Genomic DNA, 26,935 nt, shown 5'->3' with positions numbered 1-26,935 from the left:
GACAATGTTAACTATTATACAAAGAGCACAGCTCTGGTGGGCTTTGTTAGATTTCAAAGAAAAGGTGATTATTTCTTCTTTATGACAGTTTGAAAGGTTTGCCATGTGGATATGGAAGGATTTTGCTCATGAATATGCAGAGCAATGGCAACAGGCCGGGGAGCCAGATCTTCACATTGACCGTTGGCTGTGGTGGAGAGAGGAGAAATAAAACACAAGAAAAACACAAAATGTACAAAACCATCATGGGAGGTGGTGGTTAGAATATCCAATTGTGAGGATATTGTGCAGTTTTGTATTTGGGGTATAAGATCAAGTTGATGACATAGTTACAGGGAAAGCAGTGCCAGTGGGATGAGGCACAGGGCATCGGGTTCACTGTAAGGCCACCAAGTTCTTGAGTATGGCTGGGGATTATTACTGGATGCTGTGATCAAGTGTCCTCTGAGCAGTGACCTCAGGAAACTGGCCTATGCCACAAGGCTATATGCCCCTCTTATCAAGATGTTTTGAAATTTTTCTGGGAAGCCTTCTGGTTTGCTGAAGAAAAAACAAACAATTCATTCAGGTACTGCAGTGTGCTATAGAGCTACATTTCTGCAGGTTTTTGCTCTAAAACATTTTCAAAAAGTTCACCTACAGATCTCAAGTTAAAATAATTTGGGATCTTTTGCAATCTAATTTAAGATGCTACAAATATTTTGTGTAATGAGATTGGAAATTATCCATTTGCTCCCCCTAGAAAAGGCTATGAGTTCTCCCTTGATTGCAGTTCAGATCATGCTGCTAAACACCAATTTAGAACACAAATCAGGCTCCTTGTTGATTGCAGTTCAATTCATGCTGCTAAATACCAGTTCTCTGATCAGCAAGATGCTGCTCTGTGGGTGTGACCTGGGCCTCCCAAAGCCCAATTTTTACATAGGTTGCATTACTAAAATGAGGTCTGTCCTATCAAATTATAATTAAGGATACAGTTCTTACCTGATCCTACAGCAAGCCTTCCCTTTTGTATTCAAATATTTTTTAGTGACTCATCTAGAATTAGTGACAACTATGCACTCCTTTGGCACATGTAATCTGCCTTTCCTTTAAATCATTGACTCTTGTTCAAATATCTATGACATCCTTAATGCATTTAATCTTCCTTCTGTTTAGAAGACTTTTTCTTAGATTAATTCTTTCTCAGGTTGCTGAACATTTTTTGATTTTCCTTACTGATCAAAATGCTAATGATTTTCACAATTGGTCTTCAGGTCAGAGTGAAAGGAAAAGCAGACTTTTCTAGAGTCTAGCTCCCATATCAACATCTTGCTGACGAAGCATCTTTTTTCCTGTTCTGGACTGTTAAATCCTCGCTGGTATTGCACAGCCACTCTTATCCCATTTCACATCACCTGGTTCCAGTCACTGCCCCAGTGCTTTTTTTCCCACCTTGTGTCCTGTTCAACATCTCCAGCCCCAGCATCTCTGCAAAGTGCAGTCAGTTCTGTGTGAGTGCTCTGTGAGAGCTCATCAGTGAAATCAGCCCCTTTTCCACACACAATCTCTAGGACAGAGCATGAAATGTTCCTCTGTTCCTTCTCTGATCCGTGGTGTGATGTGGTGCTGCTTGTGGTGGGTCTCCTCTTGCCAGGTGGGCTTTGTACAACTTCATGCTTCCCAGCTCCCACTTCCACATTGCTTTTGAAATGTCAGATGAATTCTATTCCATTTTTATGGACCATAGAGATATCTCAACACGTTTAGGAAGACTTAGCCTTTGAAATTCCTCCAGTTCTCTGCTCCATCCTCCTGTTCTTATAGCACATACCTGTCCAGCCTTCCTTAGGTGTTCCTCAGCCTGGTTCTTTCTGATCTTCACACTTAAAGCAGCTTCATCCTGCCTTATTCCTAATCTGACTTTATGTCCATTCTGCCCCTGTTGACTAATGTTCTTAAAAATACAGAATATGTAATAAAAAATATAATAAAAACCAGTATTTTAAAAGGAACAGGTATCCAGGCAAAGCAATGAAGTGCAAAAAAGATCTGATCCTTTTTATAACCTTTTTTCACTACTCTTCTGATTAGTAAACCTGTTTTACTCTGGATGTGTTCAAATTGCTGAGAATTTATTATACAGCATATAAAAAACCAAAGTCTTACTGAAGTTCTGCAGAGACTTGGATGGAATGAATGAATGAATGAAACTGAATGAAGGATGGAATATGATAATAAAGGACACTCAAACCAAGTTTGTCTTGTCACGGCAATTTCTAATAAATCCTTATGTATCATGTGGTCATATTTGTAATGAAAATATTCTCATGAAATAAGGAAAAGTATAAAGTGTTCATTCAAAAGCACCTACCATCTGCATATCTGGTATTAATAGAAAGAATGATACACCTAATCAAGGGTTCACATTTCAAACCAGGAGGCCTAACAGCTTCTGAGATATAAGTAAATGAAAATTCATGATTCTGTATTGTGCCCAAGAGCCAACTTTACTGCTATTGCCATATAATTATTTATAGCTGCAAACTATCAAATGGAATTGCTTACCACCACCTTACTATATGTGGTAATTGATGTGAAGTGAGGCATTGCGTCCCTAGCTGACCCCAGCATCCTGCAAGTCAGATGGATTTTATCTAACTCAATTATGATTGATATTATCAAAATCCGTGAAGCACGACACGGTATAAGGGGCTTTCTAAGTGTATCTATTGATTGTTTCTGTGTGTCTCTGCGAGTGTGGGCATGTGTTTCTCAAGGCTGTGGCAATGGAGCTGTCTCTGGGGAAAAGAAGAGCAGTATTGCTAACAATTTCCACGTGTAAATATATATTTCTGATGGCTTAACTTGCCCTCATTGCCTCATAGGGATTGCCAGAACCTGTACTACAAAATCCCACGTTCATGGGCAAAGAATTTTGCCAGTAAGAGAATTTGCCAGTATGGTTGGTGGGGTTGAAAAGCAAAATGTTGTGTGATCTGCTTTGCTGAGACCAGAGCAGGACAAGAATTCTTGTGTTGCAGTTCTGGGCTGTTCCTCCACCCCACGGCAGCCCAGCAGTGGCTGTGCTCTGTGCAAGCAGCCAGCCCTGAGACTGGCTGCTGCAGATGTTTGCAAACACAGGCACAGGGCTGCAGCAGTGAAATGAAGCTTTCCCCATTGCAGGCTCACTATTTCCAGCAATCTGGAGTTCAGGGACTGCTGCTTAAATCTGCATCACTCTGTTTAATAATCTCTGATGGACATTTCTTGTCTGAATTTTCTCCAGTCACCACACAATTTTAACATCTAAATATAGTACAGAAGTTTGTTTTGATAAAATAGGAAACATGTAAAGTAAAATGTATTTCTATGAAACTGCTGTTTTGTAATTTCTCAGACTGCTCTCTAACCGATGCAGCATTATGAGAAATGGTGACCATTTATTTCCAAATCCCCTTTTCCATGTTAAGGAGTGTTCTTATGGATTCCTCACAAAACCTTCTTCAAGCTTTCCTGTCCTAATCAAAGGAACTTTTCTAATTAATTTTTTGGCTATCTTTCCAAAATGTTCTTGTCATTATTCTTTTTCTCTATGTTATTCTGTAATACCACCTTTGAGATCAAACACTGAAAAGTATTCACAAATCAGGGATGCTGTGTATAAATAATGCTTTTTCCATTCCTCACCTAAGCATTGAGTTAATGTTTACTGTCCATAATTACCCTCCCACTTTGCTAAGTGATAATAAATTATTTAGGATGCCATACTATGTTTCTGGTTTGGGGTATTGTTTTCTCTTCCCTTCCCCCCACCTGTGCAATGTTTGTATTTTGTCAGCATCTTGTCTCTTTGGCCGTTTTATCACCAAGTTTTTCAGAGATTCTTCTCCAAGCCTTGGTCAGTTTATGGTTTTACTGTCCTGGTAAGGTTCTACTAGATATTAAATTGCCACCAGGATGTGCACTCCTCCATTTTTCTTAAATCAGTTGTGAATATGTTATAGCACAGGCCCCACTACAGAGCTCTGTGGGAAGGTACATACCCTTCACAATGAAAAATCAATTATTTAGTCATCATTTGGTTACCAACGTGCAGGATGGATGAGTTTACATGCTGGAGAAGATGTTTCACTGCTCTGCCTGCCCTTTTTCTGAATTAGTTTTTAAGCTTTGTGTGGGTGCAGTGTAGCTCACTCAATAACAAATTTGGGAATTCAACAAAGCATCTTCCTGGCCTGGTCTGTGGACTCATTTTGCAAGGAGCATCCAAAGAGACAATTCTTGCACCATTTTAAAATTGCAACAAATGAATGTCTGATCACTGTGCAGCTGGAACAGGTTGGAACAGGCTCTAACAGGTTGTCCTCCAGGGATTTGTCAACTGATAGGAATATCTATTAAAAGTTTTTTGTGAGGTTATAATGGGAAGTCTGGATGGCTTCTTAGGAAATAAGTTATAATGCCAGGTATTGGAATTTTAGAGCTTTTAATTGGCTTAAGTAAAAGTTCTTGGTATTCTTATTAGCAAGGTAAGATTTACTTCCTTTAGAGAGTTTCTATAGTGTGCCTTTTTTCACAGCCTCCTGGGACTTTCTCAGTAGTGCAGAAAGCAGCCATGGGGCTGACGTGACTGTCCTAAAGACAACATTTGGACTATAGGAAGCTAGTTAAGGAACGTTTTCCTCTTGCCTGCAGGAATACAGTTAGGAGATTGCAAATGCATCCATACTCCAGTTATTGCCAGCTGTCAGAGAGCCCCTTGGAGTCCTGAGTTCCTGTAGCTGTTACAGCATTAAAGAAAAGGTACATTTGCTCTTCCATCCTACCAGACCAGTCACACACCAGATCTCTTGAACAGAAGGATCAGGCCAGCCTTTAACTAATGCTTATGTGGGAAAACGAAAAGCAGTTGAAGATGGTGCACTATAACCAACACTTCCTCTTTTTACAGCCATCACCTTCTAGTGAGCTACAAAGATAAACACGGTTGTTAGAAGATTCAATATCCATTTCATAACAAGAAATTCACAGAGCTGCAAAATTTCTTGCTAACTTAGGGATGTATATTTTCCTGATACATCTGGAAATGTAAAATACCCATAAGAATACCTTTAATGCAGTACCCGAGATGTTGACAGCATGCTAATTTTATTTCCTCAGAAAAGCGATATACTGCTAATTCTATAGGTACTGTTATTTAAACCCAAGTGGATAGTATTTATTTGGGCTGTATCCTCAGTATGATCCAAGCTTGCTTACCTACTCAATCAAGATTTATGTATTTTCCTTTTCCAAAGCTCCTATCTCAGTGAAAGATCTTCTGTTTGCTTTTGGTTGGGGTTTTACTTTTTTAAATGTTAAAAAATACTGCCCAACATTGGAAATGGATGAAGTTGGATTTCCCGATTTTGGTCATCCAGAGACAACCAGTCTGTCTTTGAGTGAGCCTTCAAAGGCAAGATGTTTGTATCACACCCTAATTTTGGCTCTGAGTGTCAGCCAACAAGTGGGCACCTGGCCAGGGGATTCTCCAGCACTTTAGCCCAAGCAACTTTCATGCTTCTACAGCATCTGACATGGAGTTCACCTGCTAGTGGCTGACCCAGTGTTTAACAGCAATTCACCACTGGAAGTAGTCTTTGAAATTCATAAATTCAAGGCAAGCCTAGTTTATGGGAACTGATAATGCTGTATTAGTTGCTGGAAGTTAATGAGGTCCTGTGTTTGAGTACAACCAGATTAAAATGAAAAACGAACCACATTACATTCTGTTTCGACAATTATTATCAGTTGGTTGTAATATAAATATGCAAATTTCTCAGCTTGAACTTTAACATCCTCTGTAGAGACCATTCATCTCTTTAAAGTATTAATTTAAGTTGTAAAAGGATCCATACATCATTGCATGTCATTTTGAAAACAAATATTAATCAATTTTACACTCTGAATTGCCACTGTGCAAGTGTAATGTCCATTATTTTGGAGCAAGTCAGTGGCAAGAAATTTACATATTCATTCTTGGCTTAAGAAATCATATGATAATACAAGTACAACACAAGAAATTCAAAAGACTTAAGACCTTATCATCATCTATTCAATGGCAAAAAGCCTGCCTTTGCATTCTCAATGCATTGGTATGCAGATTAGGAATATGTTTCTCATTCCTATCAGTATAACCTTGAAAGCTGGTGACAGCTGAAGTGCAGTCATAAGTTTTCTCTTCCAACAGAAAAAACAGAAAGAAAAAGAGGCAACGAGTGTAAAGGATACAGCAATTTCAAGTTTTATGATAAGCTTTTTGATAGTGTATCTGACTACTTAGACTGCACTATGTGGGAATGTAACTTGAAAGTGTGTTATGTCTAGATTTAGCTAGAAATGCAATTGCAAGTACATCTCTGCTACTGAACTAAAGTTGATGTTTCTGATATTCTTTTTATTAGCTCACACTATAGGAAATAGTTGCAGGTGTTTGCATGTTAAATATTGTCAAGGACACCGATTTTGATACCAGCTGTGTCCCAGAGAAAGGAGGCAGTTTCCAGTGGAAAGCAAACAGTGCCAGCAAACACTGTGCTGACAGCCTTGTCCTACTGAAACACAAGCAGTCCAGTTAGTTTGCCTGTTTCCTCTGAGGCAATCAGAGCTACTGAATTCTTGGTTTGCAGTCAGAATTGAAACAGGCAAGGACAGAGGATAGGTTAGGTGAAGCTTTCCTAATGCTGTAAGTGTAAGTGCTCACTCAGCAGTGGTTTTGTTTTTCTCAGGTTTGAGTGTGTCAGTGATGAAGGCAAATCCCAGCTGATGCCAACAAGAATGCCACTTGAGAAGAGCAAACTGTTCTTCTGGATAGAACTGGAGACTCCAACAGTGCCATTCCTGAGCTCCAGGATGGCACATCAAGAAAAGAACAGCAGTGCAGGTATCCCCCTCATAACTCCCTCATCTTTGTTAATTATGCAAAAGCAGGTTCTGAGATAATTGGCCTGGCAGAGGTTATACATAAGCTCCCTCTAGTGGATTATTAAGCAGGAATTTCTGAAAGCACATCTTTTCTCTGACCATTTTCTGACACTCCATGTGCACGTGAGACTGCCACATGCACCATGCTGTTCCATGGAGCGAGCCCTTGCTGTCTGGCCCTGCTTGCTGCCTCAGGAAAGTCTGTGAAAAAATGCTGCCTGTACACCTGCACTTATAACACAGACACAACTGCAGCACTTTTTGGCTGGGCTTGCTGTTCTTCACTCCTTGGCAGGGTCAGTTTGATTGCTGCTTCAGAATACTGATGTTCCTTAATCATCTGCCTTTGTTTTCTGGTTAAGTGAGTGGGTGAATACTTTGCCACACATCCTCCATCAATCCCACACTTTGGGAGAGGAGAGTCGAAGCAGGACACACACTCTTTCAGAAATTTGTCATTACAGCATGATCAGATCATTAGCACTCACCCTGCTCTTGCACAGGCTAATTCTATATTCCTGGAAAAAGTACACTTGGTTGCAGTGCTCTGTCTCTCTGTCCCCCTGGGTGTTTACTCAGACCAAAACTGCAAAGGCAATATGCAAGACACTCGTGTTCCTTGTTTGCACAGTTCATGCGGGTCAGAGGAAAATCATAAAGAGGACACGTGCAAGTGGCCAGATTAAAATGCAAGAGTACATCAGATATGTCAACTGGATTTAGGATTATAACAGACATGTAAGCAATTAGGGTATTTGCTAGTTCAAAATACTCACATGAATGAACCCACATTATCTTCTGAAAAGCATAATAATATGTAATTGCAGTAACAATTCCTCTTCCATTATGTCCCAGACATCAACATTCTATAATATCCTGCACAATTGATTGCAGGCAAACCCTCAGTAAGAGAAATACTCCCAGATGTGGTAATGTCCCAACACTGTGGCTGCTACCTAATATTAAAGAATTACAGTAGAAATGTTTCAATAAGAAAGTAGAAGCATTTCAGTTTTTATGTGGCATAGATTGCCACAGACACTGCCAAGCAGCTTTATAGAGTTCTAAATCTTCATTCAATGCCCCTTTACATCATTTGAATGAAGATTTAAGCCTCAATAAAACTTTCTGAGTGCTTGTGGCCATCTTTGCTGTATAGTAATCAAAGTGGGGTGCAAGCAGACGAATGCACTGTAGTGCTTCTAATGATCAACACTACATCTAGTGACATTTGCCTTTGGAAGATGAGTTGTCTTAAAGGCTGTTTTCATGGATGGTGCAGCAGTACACATGGAAACAGGCATTTATATCCAGTTTTTATGCAATCCTTTAAAAGATTGCTTTGGGGGTTGTGGGGATTTTTGTTGCTATTTTTCCCCCATGTAATGTTTATTTGCTCTATAGCTATTTTGAATTAATTTATTATATGGACAATATTTGGGAAAAAATAATAAAAAATAAATGAAAGCTAATAATTAAAGGGTAACTTTCCACAGCACTACAGCTGCATTTCCTTGTTTACTTATCAATCTCCAACTGTAATTAAGATATTGCAGTGCAATGAGTTGTGGCATTGAATTAGAAGCTCCAATGAAATTCAGGTTTTAGTTAAGATATTAGCTGGGAAATTCAACACATGCCAGTGCATAAACTCATACAGAAGGTATGACTGAAAGGAATTTGAAAGAAACTTTACTGTGAGAAGATGCCATTGATGGAATACATGTTTTGTTTCAAAATACAGACATTCATTCAGGAAAAACTTTGAAAAATAAATAGCTGGTCAGTAAATTGTAGAAAGGATTTGGTGAGTGAATCCTCCTGCAAAGGAAGGTGTGGGACCATTCTATGGATCTGAGCATCCAAAATCTTCCAACAAATGGAAAGAAAAGTACAACTTCCCTCTTGAAGTTTAGACTCCCAGCACAAATTGTTTATTTGTCATTATGCTTTACTTTACATCAAGGTTTTCTGTTAACAATTAAAGTCTCTGAAATTGCTCCTCTTAAGCAGTTACCTTCAAAGAGGGATCTGTATTAGAAATTGGGCGTAGAACTGTCTCTGTTGTATGTTTTTTCTGGATACTTTGGCAACATCATTCTTCCTATTGAAAAACAGTGAAGTGCAAATCTTTATTGGTAGGGATGCTAAGAACATAGTGTGGCAACTATTTCTGTGAAGCATACAATTGTTTTTGTGTAATCCTTTAAAGGTACAAAATTAAAAATAGGAGAAGTGTCTCTTATTCAGAGTAACTGAAGCTGCCAGCACTTTGTAAAAGCAGTTCCAGTGTGAAAATCAAGCCCCAATGTTTTCCCCTCATTTTTAAAAAGAATTTTAAAGAAGACCAAATGTGGAAATTGCTCAGCCCATTTCCTCTGGGGAGCCAAGCTGCTTCTGGTTCTGAAAAAGGCAGCAGCTGACCTGCAAGGGGAATGCAATGGTTACCAAGGCACTCAAAAATGGGCTTCTCACATCTCATGATGGAGCTCTTCCAGGTTTTGTAAAAAGATTTCAGGTTTTACTAAATCAAATGGAGACAAGCTGATTCTTTGGCCTTGTTCTGGAGGAAATTGTCTCATTTCCAGCTCCTTTGTCAAGAGGTGCAGAACTGGAGATGCTCCAGAGAAGAGAAACCCTCCTCAGAGCAGCAGGGTGGGTGCCCCCCTTGCCCATCCTTGCCCTTGCTGGTTTCTGGCCCAAAAGGTTAACACACTGACCTTAAGTTAAACTGACTGTTTCCAGTTAAATTGAACTATAGTTTTCAGCACATAGAATATGCTGGATCTGAACTGGAAGGGCAAATGAAGGCCTCATTCTCCAAAACACCATAGCCTTATCAAAATTTGCAGAGTTATCTCAACTTTCACCAGCAGCAAACCAGGCCTGGGGACTCAGTCTAGAGATTTGCAGCAGAAGGATCAGAGTGAAACTCAGCAAAAAAGGTATATTTCCCTTTTGGATTCAAAATGAGAACTGAGTTTAACATAATTTCCAAATGATTGATCCCAAGCAGTAGGTTAGGAGGGGGATGTTTTGAGCAATATTGTCCCTTACTTTCCCTTGTATTTCTTTGTAAATAACATATTACCTATATTAAGGTAAACTGAATCTATTAGACAATTACCTAAGGGGATTGTGAAACTGGGGCCTGCATTATAAAGCAAGTGAAGTTATGACAGCTGTGACCCCAGAGGAATCAAGGCTGAATAAAGACTGTCTCCATTGCAGACAAATGATGATAAAGTGATCCTTTTAGCCAGCAGTCAATGGAACCTGACAAGGCCAAACCTCCAACTAATGAACAGCCCAACCTTTGCTACCAGGGAGATGTACTGAAAGTTTAATCTCAATAAGCATCAAAATACATTTGGCCAAACATTTTTAACAAAAGAGTGGCACATATCATTAAACGGCCGTGAAGTGAGATGAGTGAGGAGGAAAATAGGAGCATGGGGGTGTGTGTTCTTACTGTATCACAGGTGCACAAAATTGCCTTGATAGAACAATATCTTATTTTTCTTCTAAAATTGAATTTCAGATGGTACCTACGTCACACAGACCTAATAATACAGAAAGCAATTGTCTCAATGATTCCTATTAAATCTGTGCATTTCCAGATCCTTATAGAGTAATGTCAGTTACAGAACAATGTCAGGCTGACGGACGCAGCGCAGCATTAAAGAAAAAAATCATGCACACAATAGGCCAGCTGCACATTAATAAATATGTAATGTTTGATTAAAAATATGGATCGTATTTTTCCCCCCAATTGCTGACTACCCCTAAGGCAGAAGATGTGATCTGGCTCCCACTGATGGGTTTATTTCTTGCTTGCTTTGAAAATACAAACTAAAATGTTTTCCTGTCCCAGCTGTTTCCCATTGTTCATGTTTATCAGCTCAAAGGGTGAACGGAGGAATAAAAAATACGCTCGCATTTCAAATGTGCCAGTCAGTCAATCTATTGTTAAAAGAAGAAAGCCTAATTGTCTGTGCTGGCAAACTTCTTTTTGGTGAATGTCCAGTTTTTAAGAAAAGCTATTCAGCTGTGCCATTTGTTTAATACATGCATAAAAAAGCACATAAAATCACAAGTTTTCTGTGGGATGGGGTGGGGGTGGGGGAAATCACATTTCTAAGTTATATCCTTGAAACACTCAAGTGGTGGCCCAAGTAGTAGTCCATGGGTTACTTTTCTGGTTATTTATTGATCTGAATTTGTGGCTTAAAGGAATTTCCATGGAATAACCAGTGCCCTAAAACTGAAATTTGCCTTCTTCTCCAAATCTTACATTTTACTTCTTTAAGAATTCTTTAAGAATTCTTCCAGATTGCGTCACCAATGCAGGGGTGAAAGTCTTCCCCAGTTACATTCACAAAAGTTTTATGTTTTAACTTAAGCTACTACTCTTCTTCATTTCTTCAGAGCCTCATACTAACACAAAATGGGAATCAGGAACTACTTCCCTGCATAGGAGAATCTTCTGTTTGCCTCCAGCTCTAGCGATCATTACACAGCTCTATCCTGTCTTTGACTTGCTCTCCAGTTTGTGCTGGCAGTGCTGCTCTTCCAGCTTTCTAACCAAGCCCAGTTAATCAGAACTGACACTCATTTTATGCCATGCAAATGAGCAAATATTTAACTCACAGACTGCTATATTGACCAGGACTGTGTTAGTCCATCTTTCCGTGGCTAGTGCAGTTTTTCTTTGAAAGCCTTTTGAGTAGTTCCTCAGAAAAACATTCTTACAATCTGATTTTTTTTAAAAAAACCCACTAATATAACAAATTACATTTTCTAGGTTTTTCTTCTTTTTGATGGGGGAAGAAACAAGTGGCATTATCATCCAGCTATCACCCCCTTGTGACACTGAGATGTCACTCACAGCAAATTGTACAAATCTTTCTTACATGAGGAGTTCAATAACTCCTCGTGACATCTAAATTACCATTCCTGGGTGTCTGTGTTAACACCTCACAGGAATGAATAAGGCAATAAGGTAATTGTCCCAAGTGCTCTGCACATCCAATTATCTGCTTTGGTCATCCTGGGCTCATATTTGCCTGGAAGTTTGAGAGCCACATACTTCCTAAAATTGGAAATTGGGCATCTGGGGATGAGCTGCCTCACTTATCAAGGTGAGGACTTGGGATTTTTCTAAATCTTCCTTTATTAAAAGTTACTGGTACATATAAATTAACTTCATACTGGAAAGCACAGTGAGCCCCACCCTCACCTGCCCCCATGACCAGCCATTTCAGAAACTTCACTGACTATTAATTCATTGATTTGGCAGAATAAAAATTATACAAAATTATTCCAGAGAGGCTAAAACCAAAAGGGAGAATTACGAAAAAGAAAACAATTGACATGCAGGTGAAAGGGAAGCAGTCAGGGAGAAATGACATGTGGCTGAATTTTGCCAATTTGTTTGGAAGACTTTTATTGTTGTTTTAAGGACTTCCTGGGTGAAACACCAGCACAGAGCTCTGGAGGGACAATGCACCCTGTGACAGCAGACATGGGGTGCTGGCCCCCAGGGGAAGGTTTGGTGACCAGAGAAGCAAACAGATGGGAAGGGGTGCAAGAGAGGGCTGCAAACTCTCCAGCAGCTCCCGTGCTGGAGCTGCTGTAAACAGATTCAGCCTCTTTCTGTTTGTAAAAATTATGGACAACAGTGTTCTCTTCTGTAAACCATTCATACTGCCACAGCTAGACAACAAGCAACAGGGAATTCTGGAGATACACAGGGCAGTTTCTTTAAACACACTATTAATATCCTGTAGCTCCACTATTAAATTGTAGCAAACTTCTCTATTAAGGCTGAAGAAATATTTTGGTTTAAATCTGATAATCAATGATCTGCTTAGAAGGTTTCAGTTAACAGATTATGAACTGTTCATCACATCAAATCTACTAGATCTGGGCAGATTTCGCTTTTTTTTCTCCCAGAAAAGAAACCGAATTTAAAAAATAGCACCCTAGATTCCTGTGGCTCTGAATTAACACAGTCTTTGCTTACTAGGATTTCTCTGCAGTTGATATGGGGACATAATGTTAGGAAATTTCTTAAGATGTGGTAAAGCACAGAGCAGGGGCTCTCCTGAAAACACATGCTCGTAATTACACTGATTGACACAAACTGAAACTCTGGTGTTGCTGGCTGGGGCTGTTCCAGGACAGATGTCCATTGTCCTGTGATGTGTGCAATCACTTGCCCCAGTCAGTGCAGACACAACAAGAAGAGATCCAAGTGGAACAGGGCTCTTCATGTGTGCTTGGCCCAGGTGAGAGTGAGCAAACTGCGAATTGTGACTCACCTGTCAGTCAGTGTGAGTGTGAGTGTGCCTTCCCAAGGCCAGCACAGACCTCCTGCTCTGTCACATGGAATGGCAGGTCCATCCAGGAGATCAGCAAGTGCTGGAAATTGCCACTCCTCCAGCACCACTCTGGCACAGGCTCTGCAGACATGAGAAGGTGAGCTTACACCATGGGTCACCTAGGAATCACTGACCTTCCAAAGCAGAGAGGAATTTGGCAACAGCTATTATTTATCGAGTAATTATTAGCTATTTTTAAGACTTGACCATTCCAAAGCTGATCCAGAGGTGTAAGTCCAGCTCCTACCAAGAGCACTCCAAGGTAAATGCCTGCCTGAATAAATGGCACCTTATTTTAGCCAGACCTCAACTGTTTTCCAGTAGGGGAAAAGAATTCTTGCTCAGCTGATCCTTCCTAGGTTTAAAAGAATATTTATTCACAATCCTTCTTTCTTTATTTTATTTTTTTTAATGTGAAAAGAGGTAATTTTCTCAGTATGAAGCTTTTCTGTATTCTTTGTCCTTTGGGAGACAAAATAATTGAAAAGACTTGGCAGAATAGTAATATTCTTGAACTTGTAATTGTCTAATGTCTTAGTGTTCTAGATGGAAAATCAATACATTATGATGTGCCCCTAGCCAAATTATTATAATGTTAAAATGGTGATTTGAAACTGTTTGAAATGCGTGTTTGAAATCCTGCATGTCTACATCTAGTGATTCAGAAGCTCAGAGCAGAGGGTGGTTGGCTGCTCTGTCTCTGGATAAATCTGTCTCTTCCTGGCTCTGTGCTGGTTTAACTCTATCAGGCAGGCAAAAACTTCTCCTGTGACTGATTTTCCTTCAGTGGCCCAGAGCTTTTCAAAAAATTCTGAAGGAGACAAGAAAACACCGTGCATTGATTAGCAGACCACATTTAACATAATTAAAATTATATTTAGCAGTTTCTTTGCTAATATAAAGTTCTTTCTTAAGTAGTGCTCAGTACAGGATGGGGCATTGGGCCAGACAGGTCAGGCACTGTTTTATCACCATGACAATTCCCTGCATCTAACATATTCTCCATAACAGCATCCATGTTATCCACTGCACAATTTTACACAACAGAATTTACACCCTAGATAAAAACTTTGAATTAGACTGTAATGTACTATAAATAAAACACTTTCACATCTTTTTAAAATTTAAAATGTGAAATGCAGCATAGCAAGGGACATTAAAATGTAATTAGCACTAATGCAGGTCTCTTTGAAATCAAGAAATCTGTTTTCCTATAGTTCTGTTTCATCCCTTATTGGGAAGACAAATTCTTAGACTTTTACAGAATGCATCAAATGAAGCCCATGTCATGCTTTATATCATTTTCCTACTGCTATCAGGAAGTACAGTTTTCTTGTAGGCTTATGGACCATCTGTTAGATATGAAATGCACTGAGGGCTAAAAAATCACTGTTTTTCTTGGCTTCTGTGCTGCTTTCTTTGTAGATACCAGGCACTGTTTTGTTTGTGCAATGTGCTAAAGTATCTTGCAGTAAGCAGAACAGTTAATTTCCTCAGAAATCACGGCCACACACCCAAAGTGAAGACTTCTGACAATCCATAATAGTGTTATGTATAGTGAGTGTCAAGAGTTGCCTAGATATGCTGATAATGAGCCATACTTTTGAGGAGTCCTAATCAATCATTCTTCATTTAGAAAGTCAAATCCATCAGCCTGTCATCAAAATGTCATAACCCATTGATCTCACATTGCAATCAAGGAATCTTGACTCTTATTAATGGCATTCAGTCACGCCAGTAACATCAGCAATCATTTTATCTTTTATGACAATTTTATCATTTTAGTGGTATAGTTTAAAACACTGAAGTTAGTGACTAAATCCATTCATCTTTTTCTTAATCTCCATTAATAATTTCTACCAATTCTAACACAGCTGTTTTAAAACTTCAAATAATTTTAAATCCAATATGGTCTACCTGTGGACATAAATAAGAAAAAACACCTGTGAGTCAGAAAGACCTGAGCAGATTGGATTCCCTTCTGGGGGTCATTCTACCTCTGCTCTCATAGTTGGTGATGTCAACACAATCTTTTAAAGAAGTTACTTCCTGTTATCTCAGTGCTGCCCATCTGTTATTCCTGTATCTCCCCATGACATGTCACCAGTGGTAGTGACAATTTCTTATCCACCGCTGTCAGAAAAAGAATAGCTTAGGAGCTTGGAAACAAATTTCAAACTAAAAGTTGCTTTGAAGTTTGATCTGCTATTCAGTGAAGCACAGTGTAGAAGAAATAGTAAACATGTCAAGATAAAGGGAGGAAAAAAGGGAGTGAGAACAGTGGAGCAGGATAGAGATGAGCTGCATTTGCATACATTTCCAATGTGCCTTTCAGGCACAGATACTTAAGAGATGCATAGCCCTGTTGCCATGTGGGATTTTAATCTGTGGTTTAGGAGCAGGGAACATACATTGTCTGGTTGAAGTAATTGTTGAAGACAGAGACTAATCTTTTTATAAGTGAGATGTTTTCTGCAATACAGGATTTTACAGCAAAACTCTTCCAATGCGTGGGAACAGTCAGGACTCCTCTCTTAGTGCTAAAAGGATTTGTTCCCATTTTCACTTTAAATTTTACAAAGCTAAAATTACTATGTGATTTTGTGAAAAAATGGCAACAGCAGAACACTATACAGCATGTGATTATTTTCGAACTCATTATTTTGAATAAAACCAAACAACCCATGGAAAGTTTCATGCTTGATAAACAGTTATTTCCTAGTAGGAAAGTATCCAAATGGAAATTTTTACCTGGTCTAATAATTGCAAATTTACTGGGATTGGGTTTGCCAAGTCCTAGGAGCCCACTCTTGGCAGCCAGCTCCCTGCAAGGCTCTCCCTCACAGCAACAAGTTTGTGGAATCAAGCCCTTTGTTTGGATCAGTGCTCATCCCTTCAGGCACAGCTAATTGGCTAATTCAATCACACTGGCTATTTAATTAATAAGGAAGCCCAAAATTCCACATGAGATGAAAGGATGAAGAGCCCAGGAATGACCCTTGATAATAATAAAAGATAATTACAACCAAGAATTGCATTATTCAGACTTTGTTATTGACATGATAAGCACTGCCATATGCCAGGCAAGCTGTGATATGCACCCTACTGCTCAGAGGTGCAGCAAAGCTCTGAGGTGTCACTGCTCACTGGGTTTCCACGAAAATGTGGCTTCAGGTGAAGAACTGTGCACTGTGAAACCAGGGCAAACAAAACTTCCCAGCAGTAATGAGGGGAAAGCAGCCTGCCCACTTGGTTACCTGTGTTCAGGTAGAGCAGGAGCACTTGTAAGATTCATTTTTCTCTTTGCAAAATCCAGGGATCTGAAATACCAGATGCATCTTGAGGGCATCAGGGAGCTGCGTGGGGAAAAAACTCCAAACTGTTGTATTATTATGTTTATTAGGAAAACTAGGTTCCTTATGGAAAAAGGACAGATGTTTTTGCAGGATCTACTGGGAAAGGGATGGGGAGCACTGAAAAGAAGATTCTCAAAATATACAACAGAAGTTTCTGCAGAAATTAGGTCCAATTTTATTTGAACAATGCAAATAAGTGTCTCCTGATCCCAGTGAAGCAAAATGTAGGGGGTCCCTGAAAGACACTGGGCAGGGAGGAAAATAACAAGACTACCTCACCTGCAGCACCACAGTCCTCCCAAATCACTATTTTGTGTGCTAGCTCCTAAACACAACCAAATTCTTGGTAATTAGAATTAGAAAATGGCGATAAGACATGGGTATATTTTCTGGCTCCACCTTTCAATCCTTGTGGACCTGGGGCACACAGAATGTTGCAGTGGGTCCAGTTCTGTCTCCTGTGATTTATCTCTCCAGACTGTGCGTTCCTAATGTAAAGACCATGTCCTCATCTGGGTATAGAGCAAAAAGTCCCCAATCTGATTCGAGTTTCTCAGTTAAAATGAAAAGTTTTATAAAATCTTCCCCAATCCTTAAAGAGTTCCAGAGTTTTATTGCTTGTTAAAAGTCTGAATCTGAGAAGCAAAACGTATTTGATTTGTAATGAATGTAACCCTTCAGTAAGATCACAGCTGTAATGTTACAGAATCAGTCATGTAAAGAACAGGGACTGGAAGAAAACCTGCTTTCTTTTTTTTTCTCTTTAACCTCAATAGAGCAGTTCTTTTGTTAATTACAGTTACTGCACACTGTGATATTGAAGTGCTCTGTTCTCAAACATATTCTTATTTATTTTAGTCCTTTTTTTCCCAGGTAATGAAATGTCAGAACCCTACTTTTTCTGGTTTTGTAGTATGTTGATCAAAGTGACCTTTGCTTTGCGGCAGACACAAATCAATATAGAGCTCTGCGGTATTTGACAGATAAAGGTGCAACATATAATAAATGGCAATCACTGACGAGGAGAGCAAGAAAATACCTGCCAACTTCAGTTCATACCGGCAATTTTCAGACAATGCCACATGTTATGTTCAAAGTAAAATTCATTCGTCCATCTAATAACAGAGGTGGGGGATATTAAAGGACTCAGTTTTGTTAAAGAAATGTTTCAACTCACAGTAATAATTCAGAGTCCAGTCCAGGTCTACAGTGGTTGGTTGCAAGTAAAGTTATTACATTTTGAAGACAGGTTAGAAGAACAATTTTTCTTGCCATAAAGGAAAAGACACACACACACACACACACACAGAGCTTTTGCCCAAGAAATGAAATAGTAATTATATACACCCGTACAAACACAGCCTCTTATTCTTTCTCATGCACAGACACACACACACACATTGTCTTAATATCCTAAAGCAGCTCTCCAGTGCAGTGTTTCACAGCTGAGTGTTTGATTTTCTCGTATTCTTCATAACCTGCTGATAATTTATACACAAATGGAACCAATTTCTATTTAAATGCTTAATTGCAAGTAATGTCAGCAAAGTATCTGCCAGAGATTTGAAGTCAAGAAAGCATCTGTATTTTCTTCTCCTTACAGGAAGCTATTTTTATATTGTGACTGAAAGGCCCTTTTATTTATCTGTTGTTCATAATATATGTGAGTTTACAACTTGCATTTAATGTTTATTTTCACAAGTGCCTTGCATGAAGCTGTTGATGCATTTAAAGCAGAAAAAGGCCAATTCACGACATCCTTGTGGCTGTTCAGAGCCATTTGGTGTGGTTCAGTGAAGACACAGCTAATTTATGAAGCCCAAGTGTCGATCATGTTCCTGCAAGTGCAGTGTGTGCCTGCTAGTGCATCACACCTTACCTGTGCAAAACCTGAGAGTGAGACACTGTGTTAACTTCTGATTGATATTGTCAGGATGTGACCATTTATTAGTACTAATGGTCAAATTCAGCGTTGAAGCTTACAGCTGAGCCTGAAATGTAAAGCCAGCTGATGTTCCAAAAGCAGAGCAGCCTGCAGGAATGGGAGTGCAAACACAGGGTCAGTTCAGGGAGTGACCAAAACACAGCATCTTGTACCAAGATGCAACAGGCCAGATCCAGGGAATAAGTGAAGAAGCCCAAAACATTGTAGGACTCTTTTTGATCTGCTCGATTCTTTATAATTTTAAAATTTTTTTAAATTTAGTGACCTTTCATGACCAGACTTGTCCTGGTCTTTTTCAATAGAGGTATTATATTAATTGCTTATATTCTTCAGTCATAAAAATGAGAATTTCCCTCTTTCTAATTACTTCTGTGCCAATTTTTCACCATTTTCTCACCCTTTCTTTATGAAAATTGAGTTTATCTTTGCTCTTTTTTTCCCCCCAAGATATTGAACAGGGAGCAGATGTTTTTTGTGCAGTAATGCCAGCCTTTTCCTAAGCTGCTGAATGCATGATTAACTTTAAACTGATCCTGCTTCTGTGTATCATTTTTCCTGTGTCCTGTTGTGTTAAACTGTACCCATCATTACCTGCATCTTGTACTCCAGTTCATGTTAACCCACACATTTTTTCTCACACTCTAAACTTTTGCAAAACAGATATTTCACATTATATATTTACTGAAATCAGTTAGTGCTTCTTTGTAAGGAACTATTGATAGCTGATCTCTCCAGCCTGGAAAATGTAGTCATATAGTGCAGCAAAACTTTTTCCTCATAGAAAATCCTTGCTATTTCAAATGATGATTCCATACTAAGTTATCACGGTCTGGCATGTTGTCAGGTAATTGAAGCTATGAAAAGATTACATTCTTTCCCCCCAAAGTTGCATGCAGTTGTTCTGCTGCTGCAAAGTGTGGGTTTAGCAAGGAGAGAGTCTCTAAACATCATAACTTTGCTGAGGGGGTTGTTACCCCAACTGGCAAATGCTCAACTGTGAGCAACAGATTTATTACCTGACATAATTAATGGCCTAGATAGTGACATTTCCCATATTATAGACAATCATGAATTATGAGCCCAGCTGCTAGCCTTCTCATTCACTGAAATCGGTTGATAAATATGTTTATTCGAGGTCAGCTTGGCCTCATCCATTAGAAATATTGTTTTTCTAAACATTACATTGATTTAATTTAACTCTAATCAATTTAAAATGGTTCTGACAATTAACAAAAGCTTCAAATATGACCTTAAAGTAATAGGATTCATTAGCTATGTTTAGGATTAAACTTATCCTAATAGGGCTATTTTTCTTCTGAGGGCATGTAGTAGGCCGACTGGTGGTCAGTCAAAATGAAATCAATTATTATAAATTATACAGTTTGGGTTGATTATGTCGTGCCTGCTAATTTGTATAAATAAGGACCTCAAACAATAGAAGCCATTTATTAATAACTGTGTCCCAACCTGTATCACACTTTATGCTACAGCTGCAGGATCATCTGTTACCCATGAAGTATTATATTCTCTACTGCTAGGCATATATGCTAATTAAACCCATAATTAATTGTAACAGTTATAGTTAAAGTCAAAATGCTGACAGCCTTCTTGGCCTATTATTCATGGTAATCAACAGATTCAAAAGGCAACGTAATGAACAATTCCTGTGTAGCCAGGGGATCACAGCACAGTGGCAGCACCAGTGACAGCTGGCACCCACGGGTCTTTGGCTGCAACAGGAAATACAAACCTCCGGAGCTGAAATGCCTCGGTATGAACGGTGCCCATTGTTTTCCTGAGGGCAAGTATTAGTGCAAGCCGTGTTTAAGGGCTGTGTCCCCAGGGCATGGGGCAAAGGGCAGCAGAGCCCCGAGAGCCCAGCTGGCCTTCCTGGGATGGAGTGCTCAGGGCTCAGCACCATCCTGCAGTGCTCAGGGCTCAGCACCATCCTGCAGTGCTCAGGGCTCAGCACCATCCTGCAGGCTCCTCTGGGTGCACCCTCACCAATGGGAATTCTGGGGAGTGTTTTGGAATATCAGCAAGAGATGTTACTGGCTCTGCTCTCATTGAATTTGTGCCTGCTGGACAGCGGGCAGTGCCCAAAAGGTGAGTGCTGTCCCTGGTGTGTTAGCTGCAGAAAGAGAGAATGTTCACTCAGCCTGAGCAGGGAACATCTCCCTTCCCACCTACATCTGTCTGTGTGTCAGCCTTTGAACCTGTGGGAAATGCCTTTTATTCTGTTCCCAGGCACAGTGCTGGATTCCAGCAGCCCTGAGAGCTCGGGGTGGAGAGAGGAAGGACAAGGGGACAGTCTGGCCATTGTCAGCAGACATCCACAAACTCTGCTGAGATTTGCTCTGGAGAAAGTGTTCTGTGTGGGCACGGCTTAGGTGCTCAGAGTGACCTGAGCTCTTCAGGAGGCCACCAAGGGAGTGAAGGCCAAATCAGTGGCCACTTTTAGCAGGGCCACTTTGCAGTGCCGGATGGGCACCTGAACCTGTTGCACCCACAGGGTACCTGTCTGTCTCTGTGCAGGTCTTGCCTCACTTTCCTCCTCAAATTAAAGCCACTCTGGTTATCTATCCCTGCATGGGGCCTCCATCAGTCTCTTCCTGAGCTGCTCCTTCCATGGTCAGCCTGTTCGTGGCCCATAGCACTGCCAGGCCAGCACGTTTATACACACACATCTTGAGATGTGCTGCTGCTCAAACAAGGTTAGCCAGAGTCTCATTACTAAGATTTACACTGGCAGTTACTGAGATGCCCATCCAATCCTATAACACATAAATTTATGGGCATCACAGCGAATTTTTTATTGTTAGAGCTCATATACAATGTGTGGCCTTCGTGACACATTTTTAAATAAAATATATTGTATCAGTGATTTCTAATGCTTAAAATAAAATAAAATAATAATCAACTTTTAGCTACAGTTTCCCCCTGGTTATTGAGCTGAACTTAATGACTGGCTGAAAAGTATTTGTCAACACAACAGCTGGAGAGCAACACTTTCTTGTGGCTTTATGTCACAGCATATGCCAGCCACTCAGAACATGTGATAATTCAACTGGAGCTGGTACTACAATAGCAGATGGGTTGAAGCATTGTTATTCTCACTCTAGCTCCCAGCCCTTGAGGGATCACTAAATAAAATCAAAGCAGATGGACCATTACAAGCTCATTTGTGTTCACTACAAGCACCTCAACCTCCAGTTGTGATATACTGCACCTTTGTATAAAACGACATGTATGGTAACATGGCCTAATGAAAATAGCATCAGACTTGGCAAGTGAGGAATGAGACTGGGAAATATGCACAGATCTATTTATCACTGAGTTCTTACCTTGCAGAAAGGGTTTGTTCCAGTCCTTCTCCCCCCTCCCCCCCCACCATGTTTATCACAGTATTTTTCTCCATGTTTATAAATTAATTTCCTCACACTTGTCATAAGAACCAAGAGGTGGTTGTTGGTTCTGTAGGAGCCAAGCAGGGCTCCCAGCCCGTGCAAAGACAGGGGCAGTGCCACTATTCAGGAGTGTAAAACTCATTCCTACACACCCTTGATGAATATGCTGATCCAGGTGTCCACAGGGGTCAAGGCTTTAGCACCTACTGGCACCAATACCTGCAGGGACCAGGACACCATGGCCACTTCTCAGCCTGCTCTTGCCATGAGGTGTCCACAACTCTGCACTTGTGAGCTTATGGGAACTTGGTGCATAGAATCAACTGCTCCACTGAATTCCAGCACTTTTGTCTGTGAGGTCCCAGTCAGCATCTCTGAGCAAACTCCCAGGGCATGGAAGGCACTTGCTTCCCAAGATGAAGGATTCTAAAACTGTCTGTTTCCAGAGGAGGATGCTTTGGGGTCTGCTGACAAAGTCAGGGTTTGAACTGGAAATTTTTTCTTGCCATCCTCAGCAGCCCAACATAAATTCAAAGGCACATCCAGTGCCTGCTTAAAAAAATAACTTCTGAGCACCTTATAGAGCAATGCACCAACAATGTCACCTGAAGGCTTTGTCCTGCAGTTCTCACCCTGAGCATCCTGCTCCAGGGAGCTCCAACAAGATGAAATATGTCACGAAAAGTCTTGCTTCCCTTTATGACAACTGTGCTTCTCAATCACACAGACACAAACACATACATAACATACGTGTCTGCAGTTAGTGACAATTCCCAAACTGAACTCCTCTCAAATGTGAGCTTTTTATATCTGCATGTATCTTTTTAATTTTTTCTACCTGCTTTTGAACAGCTTCTGCGCCCTACTGCAGACACAGCTTCATTCAGTGCTAAATAGAATATACTGTGAGCATATTCAAGGCTTTGAGGGTTCTGTTTTGTTCCTGTATAAACATGTGAAGTGGGAGCACACAGTGTTTGGGAGAGTTAAATGCATTCTCTCTGCATGAAAGACCCATATAAGACTGTGAACCTTTAGCAAAAGCTCTGTAGATCCCCTGACTGCCATAGGTCCCCTCATCCAGCTGCTGCTGGGCTGTAAAGAGCCAGATGGGTGCAGCAGTGGAAAGCCAAAGGAATCACTTCACTGGGGTTGACGAACACAGGTGAACTTCAGTGACTGCAGTATGCCGTTCAAAGACTTGTCCAGCTTTTTCTGTGAAACAGCCTCTTGTTGAATGTCTGAATTGTATAAAATGATGAATGGATCAGATAATATTTCTCACCTGATTCAGAAACTGCAGGGCAGCTGGGCAGTGTCAAGGACAGTGCTTCCAGGGAGCATTCTGCGTGCAGCTCGTGCCACATCCTGCTTTGTTTGTTCTTCCTGAGCACTTTCAGCTCAGGGCAGTGACTCATCCTAAACTGCGAATTGGTGAAACTCTGTCAGAGGCATGTGCAGGTCAGGTCAGGCATCAGCACTGCCCCCTTATCTGCTGGCCAGCTTTCCTATCAGCCAAACTAATTTGCTAAGATAATTCTGTTTCCTGCCATCTATTACAATAAATCAACCACTGTAGCTTCATTGAATTCTCTGCCAACTGCTGCCCTTGAAATTCTCAAACTGTATGGGGGGCTGGGAGGGAAATCTGTACTCTTCTAAATATAAGGAGTTTTAGATGAACAGCTTGATATCCTGGGCAATGCTGTATCTCCTCAGCCACACATTAATGATGTGCCAGAGTCAGCTCAGAGTGAGGCAAACCCCAAAGCATCAATCATTCCTTTGAAAACGAGTTTTTGGAATAATGTGATCTCGGGTGGTAAAGCACGTGTGGGTAAACACAAACACGGCAAGTGACACAGAGATAGAGAACACGAGCACAGGCTCAGGAAAGAGCCAGTGTAAAATGACAAGGGATTCACTGTGGTGGCTGTTGAAGAAAGAAATAAAGGTATTCCAATGAAACAGTAATTCTTTGACAATTAATTTTGAAGATGAGAAAGATATTGAGGATGGGTGCTAGCTAAAGAAACATGAAGCATCCCCAAGCACGCCTACTACAGGAACAAGACTTCAGGGGAAACTGTATTCTGCTTTTCCTTATAGCACCATCAAGTACTAGGGGTAGCAGTGATAGTACAATTCACAGCCACGTTTAAAATTAGAAGATACACTAGTTTATACCCTACTTGTATATTTTTGTTTAGATTAGGTATTTAGTAGTGCCAATTTGTTTTGTTTTGTGTTTTTTTTGTTTGTTTGTTTTTTTTTCTTTAAAGGACCTCTATCCCCCATGAAATTTCAGCATTTTCTTTTGAATTATCCAGCTCAACACTGGTTTTGTAAAGGCCCTGCTGGGATAAAACTCAGCCTGTACCAGTTAGGCTGCTGAAGGGAGCCAGCTCCTTCCTCAGCAACAAGGTTGGGTTCATTCAATCATTTGGCAGAAGGATGTTTAAGCATAATTGCATATCCCCTCCCTGTCTTTAAATATTCAGAGGAAAAGTCACAGAAGAACCGATAATGTAACAATAACAATGGGGCTGAAGAACAGTATTATGGTGTGAACTCATCTATCCCTTGGTTTCATTTACATGTTTAACAGCTGCTTGTTTCTCCATTATAGAAAGATCATTACCTGACTTGTAAGGAGAGAGAGGGAGTCTGTTCACCTTTGGGCAACTAGCTCTGCATTTATTAATAGTTGTTGCCCATCTCATTATACATTTAATTGCTGCATTATAATTTATTTATTCATTGATTTATTGTAATAGATGAGTAGAAACAAAATTACCTTTGCAAATTACTTTGATAGGTGGGAAGTTTGCATGGTTAAAAATACCCCAACATGCAGTGTGGAATGTGAGATGTTACCCAGTGAACAACATCTTCACACATAAGCACTAGCAGAGTCAAACTGGTCTCATCACAAAGTGAAGGTAAATGCAGCCAATTTATATGCTGCTTAAAAAATATATAACTGTAACTTCTTTACAATTATTCTTCCATTCCCAGATGTCTCTGCTTCATGGAACAGGGAATCATCTGAAAAATGAAGGACAAAGAGGATGGGAAGCAAAGACTCATCAAACATTAGAAAGCTAAGGGTGTAGGAAGTTTTCAGAGCTGGTGGTGAAGCCAGACCTGCCTTGCTGTCAGAGTGGGTGGGCAGCTCAGCCCCACAGCCCCAGCACAGCACCAGCAACCAAATGGGGCCAGGCAGAGCCAGGCAGAGCCAGAGAGAGAAAATATACACACGCAATTATTTCCATTTTCAGTTATTAATGCATATAGGGGAGAGGTAGACCCAGAAAAACTCCAATATTTTTGGTCAATTAATTAATGATTTCATAAAAGTGATTAGTAAATAACAATATCCACTATCAAATTTCTGCGTACACAGATCGACCAGCTGCAAAACTTGTCAGGGCCACAAAACACAGGCTGGTTTTGGGTGGGGTTGGTGGTTTTATTTTTGTCCAGACCTGGATGCTGCAGTAGCTCCCAGGCCAGGGGCACTGTGCAGGGCTGGGCTGTGGGAGCGGGCTGTGGCTGGAGAGCCCGGAGGGAAGGCAGGGCTGGGCTGTGGGACCGGGCTGTGGGACCGGGCTGTGGCTGGAGAGCCCGGAGGGAAGGCAGGGCTGGGCTGTGGGACCGGGCTGTGGCTGGAGAGCCCGGAGGGAAGGCAGGGCTGAGCTGTGGGACCGGGCTGTGGCTGGAGAGCCTGGAGAGAAGGCAGGGCTGGGCTGGGCTGCAGCCACAGCTGGAGCTGGAGCTGGACCCCTCCTCGTGGAGCGCCTGGGCTCTCCTCTGTGACTCTGCATTTCACATTAAAGCTTTGGTGTGAAAAATTATTGCTATATTCATGTTGTTGATAATAGTTTTTCATCAGAGTGCTGCAATTACCCTAAGATTTCCTTGTCATTTTGCATCTCCCAATAGTGTCTGCTTTCTCACTCACACACAGGCACCACCTGGACCCAGTTTCCATGAAATTGGTGGGGCAGCCACTCCTGGCCTGGGGCTGTGGGACCAGACCTGGCCTGGGGCTGTGGGACCAAACCTGGGACTGGGGCTGTGGGACCAGCCCCGGGCAGCTCCAGCTTCAAGGACTGCAGCGGGGACACAGCGGGGACACAGAGCAGGGACACACAGCAGGGACACACAGCAGGGACACAGCAGGGACACAGAGCAGGGACACACAGCAGGGACACAGAGCAGGGACCCAGCAGGGACACCCAGCAGGGACACAGAGCAGGGACACAGCAGGGACACTCAGCAGGGACACCCAGCAGGGACACACAGCAGGGAGGGACACAGAGCAGGGACAGGGCCCGGGCGCAGCGGGGCGGGCAGTGCCCCCGTGTGGCCGCAGAGCGGGAGCGGCCCGAGCGCCCGCCCCGCCCAGGCACCGAGTCACACACAGCATCCATCAGCTCACTGCTCTTGGAAAGCTCAGCTCCACCGACAGCCCACCCTTTACAGCGGCTGTTCCCTAAAAATAGCTTTTGCACTTATTTTTACAAGTGCTTAAGGATTTCCAGTAACATAAAGATTTTTAAATGACTTAAATTGACATCATTCCTTTTGCACGCCCAAATAGGATTTTATTCACTGTATTTATCCCTGGGTCTTTTTATTTATTTATTTGTTATTACTAAAAGACTCCAGAAAAATAAATAGAAAGGTAAACCTACTCCCACTGGATAGGAGTTAGTGTTTTTCTAGATAGAAAGCACACAGAGAGTGGGAGCTGTGGAGTCAACAGTGAAGCTACAGCATTATTCCAGGAGGAGCTGCTCACTACAGTCAGTAAGGTGGTGCATTTAAAAATAACATCCCCGCAGGAAAACTCCAGATAGCTAGAGCTGCTGTTCAGTGGTTTTCCCTTACAGC

General features: G+C 41.1%; 1 long non-coding RNA gene across 1 annotated transcript in view; it reads left to right on the top strand.

Moving 5' to 3' along the window:
- LOC117001615 overlaps nucleotides 1–21,451 on the top strand; it is a 137,466-nt gene extending 116,015 nt beyond the window's left edge. The window contains exons 4-5 of the long non-coding RNA XR_004419083.2: nucleotides 6,750–6,904; nucleotides 20,877–21,451. This is a non-coding gene — a long non-coding RNA (uncharacterized LOC117001615). The remainder of the gene's footprint in view (nucleotides 1–6,749; nucleotides 6,905–20,876) is intronic.
- The last annotated feature ends 5,484 nt before the right edge of the window (nucleotides 21,452–26,935 follow it).

This window comes from Catharus ustulatus, chromosome 11 (assembly GCF_009819885.2).
Source record: "Catharus ustulatus isolate bCatUst1 chromosome 11, bCatUst1.pri.v2, whole genome shotgun sequence".
In the NCBI taxonomy this organism is placed as follows: Eukaryota; Metazoa; Chordata; class Aves; order Passeriformes; family Turdidae; genus Catharus; species Catharus ustulatus.
This window is presented reverse-complemented; position numbering and strand designations above follow the sequence as displayed.